This window comes from Mustela nivalis (assembly GCF_964662115.1).
Source record: "Mustela nivalis genome assembly, chromosome: 5".
NCBI classification, from domain to species: Eukaryota; Metazoa; Chordata; class Mammalia; order Carnivora; family Mustelidae; genus Mustela; species Mustela nivalis.
Window position 1 is genome coordinate 11075841 of NC_139024.1, and position 21630 is coordinate 11097470.

The following is a 21630-nucleotide window of genomic DNA, read 5'->3' on the forward strand; positions in this document are numbered from 1 at the left end:
GGAGAACTCAAATCTGGGATCTTTCAAACTCCCACCAGCCATTAGAAGTAAGTCACATATAATACAAGGATCTAATATTAGACAGCAATGGATCTTATATAAGAACTGAAACAAACGTAGAACTGAAACAATTTCATGTGAATGTGAGGGGGCTGGAAATATTTTTAAAAAGAGTGTTTTTCATTGTTGCATGCATAGTGAGAGAAACTGCCAAAATGTGGGCAAAATGAGAGAATTATGCAATGGGAGGAAAGAAATCAAAACATGTAGCATAATTTTGACTCTATTGTTATTAGGTTTTTTTTTTTTTTTTGAATTAATAATAAAATTGAGCAGGTGGAATGAGTCAGTTGATGACTCAGGAAGGCCCATCGGAAACTTGAAATTGTTAAGTAAAACACTCTTCCTCACCATGAATTTCAGTTTCTTTAAGGAGTTTCTCAACAGAAAACTTAATCTGTAAGAAGATCTCTGCTCTGGGAGAGATCCCAGGTTGCAAGTCCCTACCCACCATCTGACTCTCAACCCTCAGGAAAATGATAGATTGCTACTACAGATCCTTCACTTAATTTCTTTCAAATTCAGAGAAGCAAATAATAATTTTTTTAGTTGAAGTAAAATTATCAAACACTGTTACAGTAGTTTCAGGTGTACAACATAGTGATCCAACAATTCTGTACATTACTTGCCGCTCACCACGGTAAGTGTGGTCACCATCGGTCACCAAACAACATTCTTATAATCTTACCGACTATATTCCTTGTGCCATCTTTTTGTCTTCCCGATTTACTTGTTTTATAACAGGAAGTTTGTGCCTTTTAATCCTCTGTATCTATTTCACCCCCCTCCCCACCACCTACCTCCCCTCTGGCAACCGTCTGTTTGTTCTTTGTATTTAAGCATCTGTTTTTTTGTCTTTTTTTTCTTTGTTCATTTATGTTTTGTTTCTTAAATTCCATATGTGGAATTGTGTGGTATTTGTCTTTCTCTGTCTCACTTATTTCACTTAGCATTATACCCTCTAGGTCTATCCATGTTGCTGCAAAAAGCAAGATCTCATTCTTTTTTTATGACTCAGTAGTATTCTATTACACACACACACACACACATCTCACTTTTTTTTTAGAATTTTATTTATTTATCTGACATAGAGAGAGAGACAGCGAGAGAGGGAACACCAGCAGGGAAGTGAGTGAGGATGAAGCAGGCTTCCTGCTGTACAAGGAGCCCCGATGCTGGGCTCGATCCCAGGACTCTGGGATCATAACTTGAGCTGAAGGTAGCATTTAACTGACTGAGCCTCCCAGGCACCCCAGGAAGCAGAAATCTTATAACTGGATATTGAAAATGGTTGCCTCATTAGGGTCTCTCCAACCTGCTTCAATGAACTCTTCTGAGAACTCCAGGGGAAAAAAAACATTTTATTCTAAATAAAAGCTGTGTGCACTATAATGCCCTTTTTTTTTTTTTTTTGACATTATTAACAATTTAGCTCTTCATTGACATCTGAGCTTCCTATTCCAGGAAAGGATGTTTATTTTGACATGCTTGAAGGGAATCCCTAAAATTTTCTGACAGGAACACAGGGGTATTCTGTTTTCATATCCCAATCTCCTTTTAAGAAGATAGGCTTTCAGTCATCAAGTTTTTAAAACTTACTATGGGAATCATACTCACATTACTGCTGGCACACTCCCTTATCCCATGACTGACTGATTGTAATGACCCTCAGTTATGACAGTGACCCACATGTGATGTGATGCTATGATTGAAAAATGCTGGCCTGAAAAGATATTAGAGATTTCACCTAGATCATTGCCATGTCTGCTTTGAAGGTGAGGTGTAAAGATTTAAAATAGTAAAATAATAGATAAATTAGTGAGGTTATTATTTTTACTAATTTCTAAATTTTTTAAAAAGATTTTCTTTATTTATTTTAGAGAAAGAGTGTGTGCTTGTGTGTGAGCATGGAAAGGGGCAGAAGAAGAGGGAGAAAGAGAATACAAAGCAGATTCTGTGTTGAGCCTAGAGCCTGCTGTAGGGATTGAGATCTTAACCCAAGCTGAAATCAAGAATCAGATTCTCAATCAACTGAGCCATCCAGGTGCCCCATAACCACTAAATTTATTAGATATGCTTAACAATCCTGTGTCTAAAAATCATATTTCCCAGGTATTTTTCAAAGTTCAGAGTTTTTCTAATTTTATAATTTAACAAAACCTGAAAGGACCATGGGTGTCAAACCAGCCCTGTGAAGGGCTTCCTTTGCAAGAGGGAGAAGGCAACTTTGTATCTTTTTTAGGCCACTGTTATTTATTTATTTATTTTCATTCACATATAACGAAAGCTAACCTTAAATCATGTAGATGTAAGACAGAATTAAAGTTTTAGATTGGGTGGGATTTTAACTTCCTTACTGGGCTGACATAGTCAATCCATATCTAAATTTGTTTATAGAGAAAACTATATTTACATGAATTATATTTCAGTATGCCTCGTGCAGTTAATTAGATTTTACGCACAAAAATGTAAAAGCACCACAGAAGAATACAAAACAGAGTAGGTTGTTTATGGGTTTGGGGGGGATTCTCTTTACTTCCTCATTTATCTTTGGAATGACAGGTTTTTCTTTTTTAAATTTTTATACAAAATTGACTTATAGTGAAGGAAACCATTCCTCATCTTAATAGCAAGTTTCACAGGTGGTTTGTTTTGCCTTAGTTTTTCTAATTCATATAGCATTTGTGATTTAATAGTGACCAAAATATGCCTACAGCTTGTAAAGTCAGAGAGAAGCACCTATTTGACCACATTTACTAGGAAAAGATGAAAAGCAATCCTAAAACAGATGAAAGTTTCTTCTCTTCCTTCACTTTGGGGTTGATTCTTCCTATTTATGTCAAATCAGAAATTTCATTCATTGCTGAATTCTGTTTATCAATAGAGCAAGTGTCAATCACTCAGGACAAGTCATCCACACTGGCTTGGGGAATCCCTTTGAAGTCTTTTTAAGTTCAAGGTTGGCAGAGACCGCAACAGAAGATCTCCAAACATCTCTGAGTCAGAACATGCCAATATTGGCAGCTAACCATTCTTACTGATGGGTATTATTAACAAAATATTTTTTCTGTCTTGAAAATGCTCAACTTACTTTCCGTCTTACTTTATAATTAATGTCTATGTGGTTTTTATGGGCTCCCTTGACTAAGGGCTCAGGTGGTTAGTGTATGGGTCTCATGAGGTACACATGTATAATTAAGATTTTCTTTTTTTGGTATCATATGTTAAGTTTACTCATCTCTCTCTTTTTTTTTTTCTTTTAAAGATTTTATTTATTTGAGAGAGAGAGAAAGAGAGAGCACATGAGCAAGGGGAGGACAGAGGGAGAAGCAGACTCCCCACTGAGTGGGGAGCCTGACTTGGGGCTCAATCCCAGGACCCCAAGATCATGACCTTAACAAAAGGCCAATGATTCACCAACTGAGCCACCCAGGCGCCCCAAGTTTACTCATCTCTTGTGCATGTGTTTGCTTTTCCTATGGTCCAAACAGAGGAGTATGAATGTGTTGATGCAGAAGATTCCAAACTATGCTCTCAGACCCCCTTGTACTCTGTAGGGTATCTCATGTGTTGGCAAGGAGTATAAGATGGTTCCTGATCTCTCTACCTGCTTTGCTCATAGCAGATCAAGTTTTATCTGCTTTATGTATCTGACTACCATGTATAGTTCTGTGCTGTATAAAAGGGATCTATTGCTGAAAGATAAAATAAATTTAAAAGTACTTGGTGGAGGAAAAATCCAAGGCTGCTATTGGACGAACAGCCTCCTGGTTCACCTAGTTCACCTAAGTGGGTATAAATATGATCAGTATTAAAGCATTGGGAGTATAACAGATTAAATTAATCAATTTTTACATGTTGTGTGTCAAAAGAAAGGAAATAGATTATTGTTTCTTTCTTTAGCAGGAAAGCCATTTTCCAATGCTTATTTGTGAGTTTGGAACTCTGGGAAGCATGGGGATTGAGGACAAGGAGATTCTTGATGCACTGAGATGCTGAGATGTTCCAGTGATCAGAAGACTGACTGCTTCCCCAAAGTCTTACTGTATAGGATAAAACATACACACTGAAGATGAATTGGGGACATTTAACTGTACTTTAAGTTAGGTAAGTTAAGTGAAGTCATTCTCTCTCTCTCTCTCTTTTTTTTTGTTTGTTTGTTTCTTTTTCTGAAAAATACAAGATGACTGAGCCTCACTATGGATGTTTCAAACACATCCATATATCTGGATTCTAACAAGGCATTCGGAGATACCTTTGAACACAGGCTCCCTTTTCTCAACATGGCTTGACTGTCACTTTCTCTTTCCTCATGAAAGCTCTTTCCCACCCTTAGCCTTTTCCATAAGCTTCCTTGTGTGTCCCCTCAACCTTTTATTCTCAGCTGCAGCCCTTGTCTTGTACATCTGAGTTGGAGCCTCTCAGAAGGACCTTTCTGTGGGTCTCATTTACCTGGGACAGAGCGGGTTATTGAGATGTGGAATTTCAGGACTAAAACCAGGAAGGGCCCAGAAACAAGGAGGAGTTGGTTATCTTACCAACATGATTCCCTTTCTTCTCATCTTTGACTGTATTTAATCCCTTTAAGACTGTCGGTAGAATGTGTGATTATTGATCTCAGGATTGTGAGTTTGACCCCCACACTGGATGTGGAGGAAAAAAAAAAAAAGACTCTGTCTTTGATGCCAAAAACTTCTTTGTAATAATTCACTGAACCAGAGCCCATCATTGAACCACAAGGATTTTCCAGTTTGTGCATGGTTCTCCTTCCTCAGTGCCTCACTGTTCAGTTTCCATTTCTCTGAATTGGCCTCCACTAAGAACTGCTTGATCTGCAACTCTAGACTCTAAATTATTCTGTCCCTGCCCTTACATTCTGGTCAGTAACTTTCTGGATGCACCTTCTGGTAATAATGACCCTTGTTTTGGCAAGTTCTGGTTTATCACTTCCACCATGAGGCCCTGGAGATTGCCCCCCTGGGCATAGATAGGCATGCCAATAGCCAGTGGATAACTTGATATCAGGGATGAATTAAAATATAATAATAATCTTTAAGTTCAAATTCAATCCAATCTTTCTACCCTTAACAAGAACTAAGACCTATGAGATCCCAGAACCCTGTGTAAATCATCATGGAAGGATAGGATAACCAGGAGAGTTTAAAATATTCTAACACTGGCAAGCTGTCTTAGTTAACTTCAGTAGGCTGAAGGTCACTTTCCAGTATCAGTACATGGTGTCAACTTTCCTCTTTGAATGCCTCGAGTTGCACACTATCAGGCAATCCTCAGTTTGTTGGAAGAGCCTACTAAGACTGGGGGAACCCTCCAGATATTTAGTGATGAGGTTCTTATCTACAAAGAGAGGAGACCAATGAAGAAGAATGTGCTCTCGCTGTCTATAAGGAATGATTTCTGTGGAAAGTCCTCATTTATCCATTTACTCATTCACTCATTCACTCAACAAATATTTTCAAGACAATGCCTTTTTCCAGGCACTGGAGTTATGACTGTAAACGAAATAGACAAATAACACTGTCCTCATGGAGCTTAAATGTGAGGGGAGACAGGTAGACAGTAAACAAATAAATAGAATATTATGCAGAAAAGTAAAACTGAAAAGGGAGAAAGGAGTTCTAGGTAGAGGGCCTGCAGTTTACAATGGGAAAAGACATTTCCAACGAGAATGTGACATTTAAGCAAAGCCATGGAGGAGGTGAGAGAGCTGGTCCTTGGACATGGGCTGGCAGAGGTAGAGCATTCCAGGCCAAGCAGAAAAGTGCATGGTTCCTGAGGCTGGATGTGCCTGGAGTGTTAGAGGCCCATGTGGCTGGATTAAAGCAAGGAAGGGGAAGGGAGAAAGCAGGGGTTCCTCTATTGTCCTGCCTGCTTCAAACTGGCCCAGCAAGCTACGAGCCCTTCCAGTTTGGGAAATACTATGGTTAACTTTCTCCTGGGCAATCTCTGGTCCCATTGTGGGCAGTCCAGCTCTACCACCATTGTGGTAATGGTGACCTAGGCCTGAATCCTACTCTTTCCCTAATGCACATAGATCATGTGACCTCTTCTGATGTCACCATTATATGGTAGAAGGATAGAAAGTTGGACTCATAGATGTTCAGCTGTTTTCAAGACAAACGTTCAGGTGTTCCTTTAAGAGCATACCTTATTGGGATAGGATTTTATTTCATATGCTAGTATGTCCTTTCCTAAAGAATTTGTTATGAAAGTCCCTTATACTTAAAACATGTAAGTTAAAAACAAAAGCAAGAGATTTTTAGCTACAAAGAAATATTTTAATTTTTATTATGATTATTACTATGATTGCTATTTTATGGTTGACAAATTTACAGGCACAGACTGGTGAGATGAGAAGAGGAGGCCACGTTTAAGGAAATTCAACTAGACTCTCATTTTCTTATACAACCACTAGACACCTTCACATCTGTTAGTTCTTTCTTTCTTTTTTTTTAAACCTCAAAATGGGTGAGAAAAGGTAAAGAAAATAACATTAGTGTCTTTGACAGCTAAGGAAACTAAGAGTGAGTGGGTTTAAGACAGCACTCAACCAGTTAATGGCAAAAGCCTTATTAGAACCAGTGTCTTTTGGGTCAGAGCCTTACAATTTTTTTCCACCATGTCTCTGTGCAATGAGACCCACAAAGACGCTTAGTGACAATGTGGAGATTGTTACTGAAATAACACACTGTGAGGAAGCTGATCAAGTCAACTTGCTTCTGGCCCACTTTGATTCCATACTGTGATATGTCTTCTGTATTATAATGCATGTTCACTCATTACGATTTACCTCCATTTATCCTACCCGCAAATGTTGACAGGACACCTTAGTTTAACACAGTCCAGTGAGGAAAACAGTGAAAATAAAGTCTTGTAGGTGCCATAAGGAGACACGAGTTGGGTGCATGGAACACAGCTGGGGGGACACATAACAACTGTGGTTTGGGAGGCTGAGAAGGTTTCACAGAGATGACATTTCAGCTGGCTTAGAGGAGATGAGAGGGAGTTTGCCAGATACAGAAAAGAGCAAATGGCATCCAGGCAGACTCATTACATACAAAAGCATGTTTATGGGAAAGCACGCGGCACATATGGAATCAGTAGTAATCCACCATGGTTAGAGCCAAGAGTAAGTTGAGGGTGGAAGGAAGATGAGGCTTAAGAAAGTAACTTGAGAGAAATGTCACATGTTCGATTTCATATATTTAACATTTTAACATCTAGAAGAAGACTCGAAGTGAAAATGTCATTTTTGGGTAAGAAATTGGGTGTCTTGGTATCTTCTTCCTTCTTGGGTTATGATGTAACTGGTGGAATCTCTGGATTCCTGCCCTGCCTTTGCCCTGGCATCTTTCAGCCTCTGCCCAGCATGTTCCCACCAGGTGCATGGTTTTCTTCTCCTTTCCTTCTCCCTGCTTTTCTGATGGAAGGTCTTCCTTCTGAGAAAACTGACTTCGTGGATATAGCACAGATACACGCTTACTTCTGTTTCAGATCCTTTGCCTGCCAAAACCCAGAGGGAGTGTTAGGCCTGATGGAAGCCTTTCCTCAAGGGGACTTGATGAGCCCTGGAAGGAAGGCGCAAAGGGAGACCCTTGCTCAGGGGCAGCATGAATATGGCCAAATACACCCTCTCTTCCTGGGGCTCAGTAAGGAGCTCTGGCAACACATTTCTGATGGTTAATTTCTGAACCTAGAAAATATACTTGACTCCTGAATCCAGAAAATACCTTTCCAAGTTGAAAAAAAAAAAAATCATCGTTCTTTTTAAATGGGGTAACATCTCTGGAATACATCGTTCCCAAAATAAGATCCTCCAATTTGGAAAAATCTAGCTGAAATAAATGAAAATAACAGATGGAAGAGAAATAACAGAAGCTATCCAAAGAACAGCAAGAGATATGAAATGGGGAATCATCTGTCTAGAAAATGGTACTCAGTTGTACTTTTGAAATTAAAGGTACATTGACTTCTGAAGAGATTGCGATTTTTCTCTTGATAGTTCCCCTTTACACATTATGTCCTTTCTGGGCCACAGTTAGTGCATAGGAGGTATAGTTTGCTTTTCTATTCCTGGTTCTCCCATTTGTGCAGTTTCCATCTGTTCAAAGGTGTTAAGATCAACTGTTCTGGTCTCCTGGATAAAGGTTTGGGCTCTTGGCAGAGCGCTGGATAAATACAGAGTCATGTTATTAGCATAGGGATATTTAATAACAGATTATTTATGTCCTTTTTGGCTTGTCTAAGTGCAACTGTGGGCGATCCAGGTCTCCTCAGCAGCCTGCGGAGTGCCTGCGACAGCAGGGCTGGGCCTCTGCTCCTCAGCTCAGCCACAGGAGGCCTTCGAATGGCGACAGCAAGGCCTCCCTGGTGCTCCTCCCACGGATCTCCTGAAGCGCCCTGTTCTGCTGCCTCATTGACAATGGAGCCTGTGGGTTACATAATTCATATTCCATTCCTGTTCTTTTCATAACTGTGAGACCTGACACATTGCTGACTTTCTGGGTTTCCTTCATCCTCCCAGCTTCCCTCTTGATGTTCCCATGAATGACTTTGAGGGATCCATCCACCATGAGGCAGTAGATCAGGGCTTTGTCCCTGGCTGTGTGGGCACCGTGTTCAGCTGCCGCCCCCTTACTGGGGTTGCCAAGAGATGTTTGTACAAGGAAAGAGAGGGAAGTTTTGGCAGAACAATTTATGCCTCCAGTCTAGTTTCGGTCTCTAATCCCTACCTTGTTTGTCTGGTCTAATGAAATGAATGGGCCACTTTGTTTTAAGTTTAGGATGAGACAGTCATGAGCCACTAGCATTTATTACTCCCCATACTCATCCCATGCACCCTCATCTTCCCCAGCACTTTGTCCTTCCAGAGTCAAAGGCATAGCCTGCACAGAGGCATTCTTGGCCTGAAATCTCATCCCCTAAATGTTCCTGCAGAAGGACAAAAGGAGCGGAGAGGGAGAGCAAGAAATGGAGAGAGAAGAAGGGGGAAATAAAGAGAGGGGAGAGAAAGACAGAGAGAGAGACAGACAGAGAAACAGAGAGAGACACAGAGACATAGAGATGGAGAGAGAGAGAGACAAAGAGAAACAGAGAGAGGAGCGGAATGAGAAGAGAGGAGAAACAGAGAGGGAGGAGAGGGGTGAAGAGAGAGAGACAGGGAGAGAGAGAGATGGAGACACACACAGAAGGATAGACAGACAGATAGAGGAGGTAGGGGAGGAAAGAGAGAGAAAAAGAGGAGAGACAGAGAGAAAGAGTGGCAGAGAAAGATAGAAACAGAGACAAAGAGACACACAGAGAGAGACAGAGACAGAGAGACTCACACAAACAGGCAGAGACAGAAAGAGACTTCACCAGCCTGTTTGCCAGGAAAACGTATCCCCTAACCATTTCTCTACTTAGACTGTGCTCAATATGCCATTTGTCCATCCTGGATGGGTGTCTTCATGTGAGTACCACCATGTCCTTGAGAAAGCTGTGAAGATGAAGTCAGAGTAACCGGGCAGAAGCTGATGTGGCCCTTTACTCACTTCCCATGTCACTGCAGTTTTCACAAACAGGTGTTAAATACCTGGTTCAATGGGGCACTTTGGCAGATGCCAAAAGTTTCAATGGGAGCCGCTCCAGAGCAAGAGCTGGGAGGGCCGGAGAAACAACACAGCACAGACCTCCTACCTCTTCTCCAAGCCCTCCTTTCAAGTTTTCATAAAGTTTCAGGGCAACAAGTGACATTCTATCTTCCCAGTGTCAAAGAGGGGGATCTTGAGGTTGTGCTTTCTGGTTAATGGCTGGAGAGGGGGTAGTGAAGTGGGGTCCAGAAGAAAGAGAGACAGTTAACTTCCCACTGGAGATTCCCAAGCAGGGACACTATTCTAGCAAGAGTTTGGCTTCAAGTTTGCATGTTAGACCAAAGTGGTACATCTGCTTGCTATCAAAGCCTCCCAGATTATCGTTTTGCTTTTTCTTTCTCCAGCCCCCTCCCCCCCAGCTGCTAGAAAAGAGCATGTTCTTTCCTTGTAGTCTATATCTTTGGAACTTGACATCATTCCCTTGCCTTCTTTGGCAACATAAACCCAATAAAGAAGGGGGGGGGGGCAGAGGAACAAATCTTTTTCTAAAATGAGATGAGAAAGATTTTTGAAGAGAAGAAAATCCATATTACTCTGTATGAGGAAGGCCTTCTTTTTTCCTGACTCCATCACTTCTTGTTTTCTACATCATTTTTTGTCTTACCTATCAAGAACATCTGACACCATTGGAAAATTGTCTCCTTCAAATTGTTGGTACACAATTTTCTTCCTGATTAGTTCTAGCATTAGAGCCCCCCCCCCACCGCCCCTCCCCACCCCACCCCATGCTAGTGCATTGGACCCAGGTCCTTGCTGCTAAAGTTCTTTAAGGGAGAAATATCACTGCACTTCCCTGGGGCTTCCTTACTCCTTGCTGCCTGGCTTCTGCTCCCCTCTTCAATGGAAACTTCTCCTGTAAGGATCACCACTCATCTCTTCATTGCAAAGTCTGTGCTCATCTTCCTAAACTCCCTGCCACATTATCGTTTCTCCTTAGAACCACCTCTCAAAAAAAAAAAAATAAATAAAATAAATGAAACCCCCTCTTCCCCTTTTACAAAGCTGCTCTTTCTTCTTTACCTTTTGCTCTAGAAAGCTGGATATCCCATGGTTTTCACTTCTTCTTTTTCTCACCCTTTGGCAATTCCATCCATGCCTATGATCTGAGCATTTACCTCCCCATCTCTAGAGCTGACACTTCTGTGCTTGTGAGCTCTTCCTTCCTACCTGTCTGATGAGCATCTCCAACAAGTTGTCTTATAAGCAATCCAAATTCATGATTCCCAACTGAACTTGACTACTTTTCCCCCCAATGTATCATTCCTCTGTGTTCCCTATTTCCAGGATACTCAGGACCAGCATTGATCATACCTTTAACCTATCTTCTTTCCATTTCATTCCCCTTTTCATTACCCTACTTAGGCACTTGGTACCTCTTGTCCAGATTGCTGTAGTAATGAAGCTGATGTTTTTTCCTACATGTCCCTCTGATCTCAAGCATTGCCATAGTTCACACACTAGAGATGGGTCTTCTAAAGTCATAGCTCTGATTATGCTACTCTTCCTGCTCAACAACTTTCAGTTATGGGTCTTTATTAACTTTCAAGGTAAACATTTGGGCCATAGCTTTTAATATTCTTGAGGATCCGATCCCACTGCTTTTTTAGTTTTATCTCCTACCACTTGGCTAAAAACTGAAATGTGTTATATTCCCTTTCCATGCTTTATGTTTCTCTGCTACTTTTACTCTATTTAGTCTATTCTCTCTGCATTTCTCTAATCATTTCTCTAATCATCTAATCAATCCTGTCTAACCTTTAAGGATTCTCTTTCATGAAGTCTATGTGGCTCATCTAATTCTTCTTTCCATCTTAGAACACCCATTATGGTTTACACTGACCACTCTTGGCATTATCACAGTTCAACTTATTTTAAAACAATGGTGTTCAAGTTTTCTCTCCTACAACACTAGGAAATAGGGAAACTTATTTTCTGCATTTTTAAATTTCCTCCAGCATATAGCACACAACCTTCCTTGCATAGTAGGTGTTCTATTTGTTGCAGAAATGGAGTCCATCTTGATTTTTCTTACCATACTTGGTTAGCAATCGAAACTACCTTCATCTCCTTCTTTCTCACTCCTCCTCCTTCCCCTGCCCCATTTATATATAAAACACAGACTGCTACCATATGGTGCCTTTCTAATCACACTCTCGTGGGAGAGGAAGAGACATGTTATTACAGACTACTGATCCTTTAGCTGTATGAAATGATACTTCTAACTTAAAAGCAGATAGTTGAATTAAAGTTTTGTAGTTTTAATATTCTTTCATTGTATTATTTAACCTCCTTTATTAGGAAGTTGAATGATAGGCATGTACCCTACAGATTGCAATAATTTAACTTTGCAAAGATTTTAATGTGAGACATCCTTTAACAAACTGGAAAATCAAAAGCCTGTGATGAATAGGTATACTTCGTGAAGGGAAATTACTTTCTTTTTACTTCAGTATAATCAATGTTGTGGCAAGGAAAAAAAAAATATTAGGCACTGAAAAAAAATCTGAAAAAAAGGTCTAGGTGAGGAATAAAAATTAAATTAGGAGAAGCCAAGAGACAAATTGTTCTACATAATAAGCAAATGACAGACTTCTGGTACTGACCAAGGTGGAGTGAGTCTACTACTGTTATCTATCCCACTGATTAAAAGTCAAACCTCTGTATAGAAAACAAAAAGTCAATTACCTGAAGACTCAGAGAAGTAAATAATAGCAGTCAGGCAAAGGAGGGAAATCAAAACTCGAAGAATGGCTAGTACTGGTAAGTTCCTGATTTTTTCTCTCTTTTAGGTCTCAACTTTGATTCATGGAAAGACAACAGTCTGAAAGGTGAAACTATACAACAGGTATGAGGAGCAAAACCCAAAAGAAAACTATCTTTCAGGTCAAAGAGCCAGGAAAAGAGGCCTCTGAAACTCAGAGAATGTAGGACATGATCCCTGTTTTATTGTTCATTTCTTTCTTTTCCTGGTCATGCCTGAGCCAACCTCAGCCATGGTGTTGCATTACTCAGATGGTCATGGTGGTAGGTATCTAAATACCAAAAGATAAACCATCTCCATGGTCAGAGAATTTGGGAAAAGGGACTCCCATATCCTGGAGAGAGAGAGAGAGAACGAGAGAGAATGTGTGTGTGTGAATCCTTGGTTTGTTCTTTTTTCTTCCCACGGCTGACTCCTACTGGTACTACCCCCCACGCAATCACTGAACACAACAATACAATACTCTGAGGCTTAAAAACCAAAGAGAAACTCATCGTTCATTATTTTTACCAAAGTAGCTGGTAAAAGGTGTCTTTAAGAATCAAAAAGTTGGGGAATTTTTGAGAAAAGTAAGCTAGAGAGGAATATCCTCTAGTTATGAGGCATAAACCAACCCAAGTCCTGAAATCACACCCAAGTTTTATGTGCAGAACAAACCCAAAGAATAGCAAAGCTTTTGAAAACTAAACTTCATTGGAACTACCACATACAGAAGATAAGAAAGAACTTACACTCTGAACTTCACTGAAGAGACTGACTTCTCAAACAAACCAACCCAAACCCGACATTTTCTGGAGGATTTTTACAGGACCTAGAGTTTCACATTATATCCAATATGTCCATAAAACAATATATAATCGGGGTGCCTGGGTGGCTCAGTGGGTTAAGCCTCTGCCTTTGGCTCAGGTCATGATCTCAGGGTCCTGGGATCAAGCCCCGCATCGGGCTCTCTGCTCAACTGGGAGCCTGCTTCCCCCATCTCTCTCTGCCTGCCTCTCTGCCTACTTGTGATCTCTCTCTCTCTCTGTCAAATAAATAAATAAAATATTAAAAAAACAAACAATATATAATCACGTGACAGACAAAGAACCAGGAGATATGACCAATTCTCAAGGGAAAAGATAATAAATGAGCCCAAATCCAGAAAGACTCAGATGTTGGAATTACCAAATAAAAAATTCAAAACAGCTTTTATCACCATCACCACGATGGGGTAAAGGAAAATAGCCTTGAAATGAATGAAGACAGACACTCTCAGCAGAAAAAGCAAACAATTAAAATGTAACCAAATGGAAATTTTAGAATGAAAATATATAATGTCTGAAACAAACAAATATTGTATGGCTTAGCGGAATGATGGTGATGCAGATAAATAATCAGTGAACATAAACAATAGAATGAAATTACCCAATCTGAAACAGAGAGAAATATCAAAAAGAAGTGAAAAGAGGCTCAGGACTGTATAGTACAATAGAGAAACCTTTCACATTTATGTCATTGAAGTGCCGGAGAAAGAGTATAGTAAAAGTACAAGAAAAATACTTGAAAAAGTAATGACTGGAGACTTACAGCTTTGATGAAAGGTATAAATAAACAGATTGAAGTAGTTTAATACACACAAAATAAGATCAATTCAATGACATACGGGCCCAGACACATCCTAATCAAACTGTTGAATATTACACACAAAGAAATAATCTTGAAAACAGCAGAGAAAAAAGGATGGGTTATATATAGGAGGTACTTGTGGATTTCTTGTTAGAAACCGTGGAGTCCAGGGGTGCCTCGGTGGCTCAGTGGGTTAAAGCCTCTGCCTTCAGCTTGGGTCATGATTCTGGGGTCCTGGGATTGAGCCCCGCATTGGGCTCTCTGCTTGGCAGGGATCCTGCTTTCTCCTCTCTCTCTCTCTGCCTACTTGTGATCTCTCTCTCTCTCTGTCAAATAAATAAATAAATAATCTTAAAAAAAAGAAAAAAAAAGAAAAGAAAGAAAAGAAACCGCGGAGTCCAGAAGACAGTGGAACAAGGTCGTTAAAGTGGGGGGAAAAAAAGAAGTTTCAACCCATAATTTTATGTTCAGGAAAAAAAGCTCCTTCCAGAATGAAAGTGAAATAAAGATATTCTTAGCAGCTAAAGGAATTCTTCAGGGCCAAAGTAAATGCTGTCACCCAGAAAATTGAACATCAAGAATGAAAAAAAAGAACAACAGAAGTGTTAAACACCTTGGTAAACATAATAGACTATTATTATCATTTTAGGTTTAAAAAAATATATATATAAATGTTGGGAGCAAAACCTATACTCTTTGTGATGTGATTTTAAATCTATGTAGCTGTAATACATATAACAAGGATACCATAAAAGGAAGAGGAAACAGGTACCCAAATGGCTAAAAGCAATAAAATACTAACTTATATTAAGTGAATCTAAACTGATATAAGTAATATTAATTACTAATATATTTAAGTGAACTATGAAAAAGCAACTATTAAAGAAATAGTGAAAAAAATGACCTAAAATCAAACAGATAAGTCAAAATAAAATACTTTAAAATAGTCAAATATACAAAAGAAGACAGGAAAGAGGTGAGCAAGCAAAAAATCAAAGAGCTCTAGAGAAAAACAAACAGTAACATATAAGTTTGAATTAAAATACGTCAATAACTCCAGTAAATGTAACTTGTTTAAATAAACCAATGAAAAACAGGGATTGCTCAATTGGAGAAAAATTCAAGACTCAAATATACTATGCCTATAACAAACCCACAAAAAGTACAATTTCATAGACAGATAAATAATTAAAAAGCTAGAAAATGATATGCCAAGCAACAACAAAATCAGAAGACACATGGCGGAACTATAGTAATACCAGACAAAGCACCGTTCAAATGATTAAAGACAAATGTTACATAATGATGGAGGGGTCAACTCATCAAAATATGTAGTACTTCCAAAAGTGCAGGCATGCACCTAACAAAGTTTATGATATATGAAACTGACAGAGCTGAGAAAAGCAACAGGGAAATCCATAACTGTAGTTGAAGACTTCAGCGGTCATCTTTCAATAATTGATAAAACAAGTAAATAAAAAATCAGCAAGATTACAGAAACCCGAGAAACACTGTTATCAACTTGAACAAATACATATTCTAAAACATTCGACCCAATAGTCATATAATACACATTTTTTTTTCAAGTACACACAGAAACTTCGCCAAATTAGACCAGGTTCTGGGCAAAAAACCCCTCCTTGAAATGAAAGAGTTAAGATCATTCAAAATGTGTCCTCTGATTATAATGGAATTAAGATAGATAACAACATAGGTGAATCTGACATAGCCTCAAATACTTGAAAATCTCACAAGATACTTGTAAATAACCTATAGGTCAGAAAGAACATCTTAAGGAAGTTCAGAAAATATGCTGAACCAAAGAAAAATGAAAATACAATGTGAAAATATAATTTGTGGGGTATCGCTAAAGGGGTGCTTAGTAGAAAATGCCTATCATTAAATGCTCGTGTTAGACAGGAAGAGAGATCTGATATAAACAATCCAAGAGCTAATATTTTTTTAAAAATCGACAAACAAAACCTAATAAAACCAGGTGGGTGGATTGAAGAGCAACTGGAGAGCTCATGCATCTTTGGTAAGAATCCAAAATGATGGAGCTGCTTCGGTGAACATAATGGCTGTTTTTTATAAACTTAAATCTACATTTAACATGTGACACGGCCATTTCACTCCTGACTTAAGGGAAAAACAAAAACAAAAACAAAAACAAAAACATCTATGTTCACACAAAAACCTATACATGAATTTGTATCATAGCTTTATTCATAATTTATTTCAAATATTTTATTCATAATTTAGTTCAAATATTTTTCAACTGATTTTATAAGTTTCCTGGGGCTTCTATAACAGAATATTATAAAGTCGGTGGCATAAAACAACAGACATTTATTTCCTCATGGTTCTGGAAGTTAGAGGAGTCCAACTAACCCTGTTGGCAGGGCTGTGCTCCATTTGAAGGCTCTGAGGGAAAATCCTTCGTTGCTTCTTCCTAGCTTCTGATGGCTTTCAGAATTCTTAGTGTTTTTCAGCTTGTAGACATATCAGTCCAAGATCTGTTTCCATTTTGACATGGCTTTCTTTCTCAAGTCTCTGTATCTAAATCTCATTTTCTTTTTCTTACAGAAACACTGTCACTGGACTTATGTTCCACCCTAATCCAGTGTGGCCCCATTTTAACTTGATTGTAACTGCTAAGACCCTCTTTCCAAATAAGGTCACATTCGCAGATAATGGAGGTAGGAAGTGGAACTCATCTTTTATGGAGATGTAATTCCACTCACTACAATGGTAATTGGATAAAAACACTGTGGTACATCCATCCAGTGGAATATTATCCAGGAATAAAAAGGAACAAACTATCACTACATGCAACAACATGGACAAATCTGAAATGCATTACATTAATGAAGAAAAGCCAGATTCAAATGTGGCTACCTATTATATGATTCCATTTATATGACATTCTGGTAAAAATAAAATGGTAGAGAGGAAGAACTGATCGGTGGTTGCCATGGATCAGGGGAAGAGGGAGGGTTTGATTGCAAAGAAGCAGCATGAGGGAACTTTGGGGTTATGTTTCCTGTTCTTGTGTCCTGTTTGGTGTGAAGTTTAAACAATTCCATTTGTTAAGATCTATAAACTGTACGAAAAAAGAGTAACTTAAAAAATAAGTTCAGGGGCACCTGAGTGGCTCAGTGGGTTAAAGCCTCTGCCTTCAGCTCAGGTCATGATCCCAGGGTCCTGGGATCGAGCCCTGCATCGGGCTCTCTGCTCAGTGGGGAGCCTGCTTCCTTTTCTCTCTCTCTGCCTGCCTCTCTGCCTACTTGGGATCTCTGTCAGATAAATAAATAAAATCTTTAAAAAAAATAAGTTCAAAATGAAAAGTATATGGACAATTTGGAGGGTATGTAAAACCAGATGTTCAAGGAAAATTGCAGTTGCAGTTAGGTGGGACCCGCTATAAAGGATGAAAATTTAAGAAAAGCGAGCTGTGGGAGGAATACATTTTTAGACATCTCATTGATGGTATGCAGTGTGATTGCTGCCTCCACATCACCAGAAAATGTTGATTAAGATCGCTGCTGTTCACAATTACATTTATGTTTTGTTTTGTTTTGTTTTGTTTTTGGAATTAAAAAACTATAGATCCAGGACTTAAGCAAGGGCAAGTTTCTTTTTTGGCTATAAAGTAATCAGAGGCCAGAAAGAGTAGAGATAATTTTTAATGGTAACTGTCTTCAAATATGATGCACAAGTTAGGTATGGGGAGTGCGGAGTTAGGAAGACAAGTTCCTACACGCAAGCGTGTGGAGTATACACCACCTACGTACACATATTTTCAAAAATCACTTGAATGCTTTACTTTAGACAATTGAGAAAAGAACCAAAACCTAAGATGTAAAAAAGGTAATTTCATGGTTTAAAAGAATCTGAAGAGCGAAACTCAATCATTATAAATTTAACGTGATTTTAGTGTGATTTTAAAACCTTTGAAAGAGAAGTTATATAATGTAAAACTATAATTTAGTGAAGAAAATGGGTTTAAATTTTATGTTTAAATCTATGAACAGCCAGAGTTAGAATGCAGTTGTGAAGGAGTATGGTTGTGGGTGGGAACTGGGGGCGAGCAGAAGCAGGCAGACAAAACAGATTGCTTCACACTTGACTTCAACAACCTTCGAAATAAGGGTAAGCCATTTTTAATTGTTTGACTAAAATATATTCTACCTTCTTCCTTTTTCTTTTTTAAAGATTTTATTTATTTATTTATTTATTTGAGAGAGGGGGAGAGCACAGTGGGAGATAGAGAGGAAGAAGAAGACTCCCACCAAGTAGGGAGTCTAGTGCAGGTCTTGATGCTAAGGTCCCGGGATCATGATCTGAGCTGAAGGCAGACATTTAACCCACTGAGCCACCCAGGTGCCCCTTTCCCTTCCTTCCTAAGAAAAACTCAGTTTTGTTCAGAGTGGCAAATGACCCAGACAAAAGAAACAAAAGAACCGAAACAACCCTCTATTTCTCAGCTTGCTTGTCAGAGGAAGTTTTGTGGCACGATTCTAGCCAATGAAACACAAGAGAAAGCTCATTGCAGGCTCCGGGTAAGTTTTACTACACGGCTATAAACACCTGTTTCTTCCTTTCTGTTCTTCTCTCTCTTTCTCTCCTTTTCCTCCTCCTTCTTCTCCTCCCGCCACCTTTCTCTTCCCCCTTTGCTCTTCTGTCTTCCTGTTGGGAATGTGGGTGGGAGGGCAAAGATACAACCCTCCTCTAGAACATGGTGGCCTCGGTGGGATGCACATCTTATGCTTAGGGCAACAGAGCAGAGTGAGGGGAGGAGTCTGGAATACGGATAACCCTGGGGAGCAGCTGAACAACCTTGTACTTCTATGTTCTGACTTCCTGTTCTGTGAGAACGCTGAGTCCTGGTCTGGATGATTTTCTATTTCAGGTAACTGAAGCCAGCCCCCAACGAAAGATGATTTTGAAAGCATAAATCTAACCACTAATATAATCATAAATAAATATATACTTACCAAACTATTAGAGAAGATGAAGGCAGCAAAATATTGCCTAAACAATAACAAAGATATCCAAAAGACATTAACAAAATAATAAATGATGAAACAATTCCACATATACCACAGAAGAACAATATATATGTATATATGTATAATATATAAGAAGAAAAATAAAAGTAAAATAAAATCTCACTATAACCTGCTTACAAGAGTTGCTTGTCAAGAAAGGACTATCAAAATTTAAAATTAAGGGTTCATCAGATATTTATTAGGGAAACAACAAAAGAAAGCAGTACGAGGTACCAGAATTAATATCAGGCAAAATGGAAGCTAAGGTAACAAACATTTAACTGCAGAAGTTCTTTTATTTTGATAAAAAATACAATGAATTACAAAATGTCCTTTTAAGAGCCATCTGCCTTAACTACACATTTATCAGTCAACATTTCTCAAATGAATAAATTGGTTAAGATAAATTGGTTAAAAGACTGTTGAGAAAGCCTTTAGCATGCTCTTTTTGGTCTTCAGACATTGTGAAAATAAAAAATACATAATGACACAGAAAATGTAAGTAATACATTTAATGAGATTGAAGCAATCATTATATATTAATGTGAGAATACATGTTCTTTTTAAGGGTTGAGTACATTTTCAAAACTAAAAATTATTTAAAAATTACAAAATCAATAGGTAATATACTTTGACCTTTATTCCAAAGAAAATGAAACTACAAAATCAGAGCTGTTTGGTGCTGCAAACCAAGCTTAGATGATCAAGAAAAATACTCATATTATAATATGAGTATTTAAATTTATATTTATATTTTAAATCTATAATTATATAGAATTGTGAAAAAAAGGGTCCTTCAAAATGACAAACATTATTATTCCCAAATATTAAATATGCAGAATGAAATACTATGATTTTCACCTAAGGTGAAATTAAAAGAGATGTAACTTTGTACTTCTGTATTTTAGGCATTTTCTACCAATAAGTACTATATTCATGATACATGATAAACAGTAATTGGTGATAAGAACAGAAAACCGAACTGAGTGTTCAGTATGAATTAATTTTGTAAGTGTGTGTGCATGTGTGTGTGTGTGTGTGAATTTATAGAGACAAAAGTTTAAAAAAATATGCTAAGATATTAAGAGTGGTTATCTCAGAGCTAAGGATATTTCTTCAGTTTTCTACAAAGAATGTCTATCGTGTCTACAATTAGGGGAAAATAAATATTAATAAAAAATTAAGCAGTCATTGGAAGTTTCCTTTTGAGATGGCATAAGAATTCATGCTTAACAGCATCTCCTCTTTCCAAGTATGTAGCAACACTAGTTCAAATATTTATGTATACATATTTTAATAGATATGATATATGTTTATTACATATATGTGTGTATATATGCTTATATATACACATATATATTTTAAAAAGAGAATAGAAAATAAATAGCTGGGCTCAAAACACATTAGTAACTTAAGATGCTGAGTGAGGTTGGTATACAAGTCTAGAAGCCAGAAAATGGGACAGATGACTAAGGGTTTAACTTCTGTGGGAATGATCTAAATGTACTCCTTAGGAGACAGGCCAGGTAAACCACTGATTAAAGCCTCGGGCACCTCCCACTCCTACTCTCATTCCCAAGACAGGAAGCGGGACAGAAGTAGGCAGTTGGGCATTTTCTACCAGTAAGTACTATTATCATGATTCATGATAAACAGTAAAAGGTCCAGAACCTACTGCCTGGACCTTTAGTACTAAGAAACAGAGATGCAGCAAGACAAACACATGAACTTACATTCTAGGAAGGAGTTGGGTGGCCAGCTGGACTGGAGGTTGCATCTGGGATAGCCCCAGTGCCACCATGGATTAGGATCCCAGGGCTATCACAAATACTAGGCTGGTGGTGGTGGCTGGGGTGGGAGGGAGGCAGGAAGAAGTGATCAGAAAAGTTCTGGAGAGGATGGGAGGCTTGGTTAATGAAAGAGGAAGGAAGGAAGAGGCAAGACAGAAGAGAGAGAGAGAGAGGAGGAAGAACAGGCAATTTCTTACTTGAAATTCCTAGACACAGGAAGAACTCTAATGCAGAGAAAGATCCAATAATATCAGCCATCAGAACTTGGATTCTCTCCAGGTGAATTGTGCAATGTATGTAGAAAGAAGACCTCATAATTAACTGGAACTTCTTTCCTCATAATTAACTGACCATGATCAATGTATGTAAAAGACATGGAACCCAAACCAGTTAATCTAGGCATCCAAAGGCTGTGCTGGGGAGGCGTTTGGTACAGAACCATAATTTAACACAGATAGATATGTATTATAGGTATGTTATGTATGTAGTACAATTTTACAAATAACATATAATAATATATAATTTAATTATATATTCACATATAATTATATATTCATATATAATTTAATTAAACATTAAATCATATATCATAAATCATACATTATAATATGAAATCAAATTATATATAATATGATAATATCTATAATATATAACTTAATTATACATTCATGTATAATCATATATATTCATATATAACTAAATTACATGTT